Consider the following 4033-nt stretch of genomic DNA (forward strand, 5'->3'; position numbering starts at 1 on the left):
CCACCAGGAGTTCACAAGCCTTTGGCAAACTTTCTTGGAGGTCTGTGGTCCATGAAAGGTTTAAAAATAATTGCCCTTTCTCCTCAGTTCTTCTGTGAGTGTATGTGTGTGAGAGAGTGCACTTGAGTTCAGTCGAGTTGTTCAGAAAATCAAAAACAGAAATAGATGTTCAGCAACAAAATTAAACTCAGCTGAAAGATAGCAGCTGTGTAAAATGAAGCCCACACAGTGCAATCCACTGGCAAGGCACTTCATAGTGCTGTAGCTTCACGTCTCTTTTTGTCTTTTCTTTTTGTCATCATATATTTCCAGTAGTGAAGCTACACTGAAGCTATCACATTCAAAGCATTTTTTTTTATTTTAAACACATTTAAAAAGAGAATTTAACTACTTATATTTCCATGTGTAGTTTACATAAGTGAGCAGATGTTTTAATAGAAGCACTTGTTTTATATTCATCCTTTAAAATGAAGATATTCTGAAAAACAGTTGAGCAGTGTTTAATAAAGTAATGTGAAAAAGTTTTATAGGACATCACGTTGGAACGAACTGATCAACAGCAAATATGAGCACCTCTAGAAAAGCACAAGTATTGGCAGTTGATGGTTTCACCACATTATTCCCAACAGCGCACAGCCAAGCAAATTCAGCCCAAGGTCAAACCGTGCAATGCTCAGGAAAACAGCAAAAAACCAGTAGCTACATCCCAGACTTCACAGGCTTCTGTTAGCATTTTAAATGTTTAAAGATGATGACAGCAGAAAAAAAGACTGAAAAACAAGGGAAATGACAGCAGAGCTTAAGTTTGCAAAGTTTATAAGATGTCAGGAAGACCAAAGTGGAGATGTTTGACCATAATACATTGCACCATATTTTGTGAAAAGCAAGCACAGCATACACTCTAAAAAATATTCATGGTGTTTGTAGGTAGAACTTAACAAAAAAGCATTTTTCTGCTAAAAAAAGTAAGTTGCCTACATGTACACGTTTCAGTGAGTTGAATAATCAATGTTAGAAGTCAGTGCAACACAAAAATTAAAAAACAGTTCCTTAACTTAAATGTTTGAGTATATTGAATAAAATACTTTTGTCATCAATCAACAACAGAAAATATTAAGTTTGTGTAACATGTAAAAATGAGTTTCAACATCCTTCCTGTTTGAATTGAGACCATTCAGACAGACGAGGGCAACCCCGTAGCATATGTTCGTATCGTGCGCAACAGTTTCTGGATTCTTGTGGCTTCGCGGGAGAAGAGGTGTGTTTGCCCTCGACTGTGTTCGGTGAGTTAAGTAAGTACTGAATTCTAAATAGATGAATTACAAGTTATATTTGTACACTCTAAAATGTCATATTAAAAAAAACTGAAATTTGATGGTTTTAATCGTAATTTAGCAGAGTAGAGTTGTTGTTGTTTTTTTAAGTTTAGCTAGCCGTTTCTTTTAGCTAGCAAACGTTCCTCACAAATAAAAGAGTACAGATACAATTAAAACATGTCACTTGTCAGGGTACATTTGGTTAGCTGATAGACTATGCCGACAGCAGAGCATGTTCAATTTGAACCCGTATATGTTCAAATTAACCGGTCAGTAGCTGCCTGCATTTTTATCATGGTGTCAGAGTAAATTCGTGTTTCCACAAGATGGTCTCGGGTGAGGTAACTAATTACTGACAGAGTCAAATGTGGTGAATTTATCCCTGACTAAAAGTATTTCTATCAATTGTGTTGATGTTCTAAGCTCGACTGGGAATTCTGCCTGAGATTAAAGTTGGTTGACCTAGCAAAAAAAAAAAACAAAAAACAATATTGTGTGTGTGTGTGTGTGTGTGTGTGTGTGTGTGTGTGTGTGTGTGTGTGTGCGTGCATACGACTTGCATTTGCTTTCTGTAATTGTAAGCATAATGTAAAGTGTGGGATTGTGGCATGTCCACAGTGGTATTTAAATAGTTTAAAAGAAATTTCTCTTGCACATTTGGATTTGACACCTTATTACAAGTTTAAACTGCAGTCTGTAGATGTCAATTTTAAAATTCAATTTTGTTCAGTCTTTATGATTAATCTTTTTCAGTGTTGCATTGTAGTGTTTTAGAGAAGGTTTTATACTTAAAATAGCTTGTTAACTCAAAAGCTTCAATAATTCTTTGCATTACAAAAGGTCGCAGTAAATTTCAAAATGCATTGGACTTGCAAAATTTGCAAGTTTGAAACATCAAGAAGGAATGAGCTCTTAAAGCATTACAGGCTTAAACATAGCCATGGTGGACTGTTTATACCTTGCCTGTACTGGGATTGTTACTGCTCATTTGAACATGTGCTTCTCATAGGAACCGAAAACACACTCCTCACTCATTGGATGACTTCAAGCCTGAGCTGATACAGAGGTGTGTCAGTCGTTTGAATGCAGGAGATGATCCTCTTGAGGAACATAATGAAAATCCATTGTGTGAAGATGTAGCAAATGAAGAGGATGAAGAAATTGGGGAATTGCCTAATTTAATTGAGAAACATTTAGCCCACCTACTACTAAAACTGGAAAGTATATTTAATGTACCTCGCAGGTGTATTGATGAATTAGTTGTTACAGTTACAGTTATAGTTCATGTCATTCTCTGATTCAGGTCCTATTCATCAAAAGCACAATTGTGCTGTTGATGAAATTTAGGTTACATTTACTTTTAGTCACTTTATCCTATTGCTAGCAAAGTGGGCATTTAAAGCAGGCCAGTGTGTAACAGTTTAAATTGAAGTTACAAAGATTAAATCTTTATTTCTTTTAAAAACATATTTAAAATCAATATTTGGCACAATGCAAGTCACATAAATGTAATAGTTTTGACTTTTCACCTAATAAACTGTAAGTTTAAGTTTTGTTTTGCTTTTTTTATTCTCCAGAGTTCGGTGGAAATGAAGAGAGAGGTCGCAATCCGTTGCCTGAAGGTGTATCTGAAAGAGAAGGAAGAGGATCTCTTCAGAGAACAGCTGGTAGGTGAATCTCGCATTCTTTTGTGTTTTATTTTTAAATGGCACATAAAATGCTGACATGTTTCCATTTAAACTACCTACTTGCCAGGATGGTGAACAACAGTTCCCAGAAGAAGTGGTAAAGATTGTAGACACCAGACGAGCAGCAGTGTCTCTCCCAGCTGTCGCTAAAATTGTGATTGAAGGAACAGCAGTCCTGGAAGACCTTGATGTGCCCAGAGTGTGTGCCTTAATGATGGGGCTTATATACACTCTCAATCTGAGCTACCCAAAACAAGTAAAGAACACTCTAGAGGTATTTCTGGAACTTGATGGGCTTAAACCAGTCCACGGGTAATGTCTGTTAAGTGCAAACTTCTGTCATGAAACGAATATGAATTGGACTGTAGTATTCCGATGTGCCTGTTACGTTTTTGTATGCAGTCCTAGATGAGTGTAGTTTTGAGAAAAGTTTGTAATACATATAATCTTAGCTTTGGATTGTTCTGTTGTTGAACATTAAAATCTTTTGTCATTTCCTTGATTCTGCGACAAGTTGAACAAGTTGATACCAATTGAAGTTAATGTTAATGTACATGAAGTACTTTTTTTTTTTTTTAGTCATTTATAATTAAAGGGCTGCTGTAATGTCTCATTTATGTTGTATTGACACAGAAGTGTATTACTTTGAAAATGTTTTGTAATAAAATAATCAATTGGAATAAGTGAAATGGCTTTGTGTGATTTTTAGAAAAGCTACTATAGAAACCTAAACTAATTGGCATGGATAATTGTGAGTAGGATACATGTAAAAAAGTTCGTTGGTGTAACTCAACTAATGTAATTTCTCAACTTAATTTTACCAGAAATTTTAAATTAATATTAGGTTGCATAAACTTAATTATGCTTGTGGAGGTCAAGGTAAATCATGTTGGTTTGTTAAACAAGTTGAGTTAGCCAAACCTAAAAATTTCTTGCTGGATTTACTTAATAATATGCAAAATTTGTAACTTAAAAAGCTAAGTGGAAATTGTTACCTCAATTTTTTTAAGTTAAGCCAACAAAATATTT

At 35.0% G+C, this 4033-nt stretch overlaps 1 long non-coding RNA gene across 1 annotated transcript; it reads left to right on the forward strand.

Annotated features, from left to right (window-relative positions):
* The first annotated feature begins 1248 nt into the window (after window positions 1–1248).
* Window positions 1249–3693, forward strand: LOC113018960 (uncharacterized). Its single transcript, XR_013909050.1, has 4 exons — window positions 1249–1292; window positions 2326–2382; window positions 2894–2983; window positions 3072–3693. It is a non-coding gene; the product is annotated as an uncharacterized LOC113018960 (long non-coding RNA).
* The last annotated feature ends 340 nt before the right edge of the window (window positions 3694–4033 follow it).

The sequence above is a fragment of the Astatotilapia calliptera genome, chromosome 5 (genome assembly GCF_964374335.1).
Source record: "Astatotilapia calliptera chromosome 5, fAstCal68.1, whole genome shotgun sequence".
NCBI classification, from domain to species: Eukaryota; Metazoa; Chordata; class Actinopteri; order Cichliformes; family Cichlidae; genus Astatotilapia; species Astatotilapia calliptera.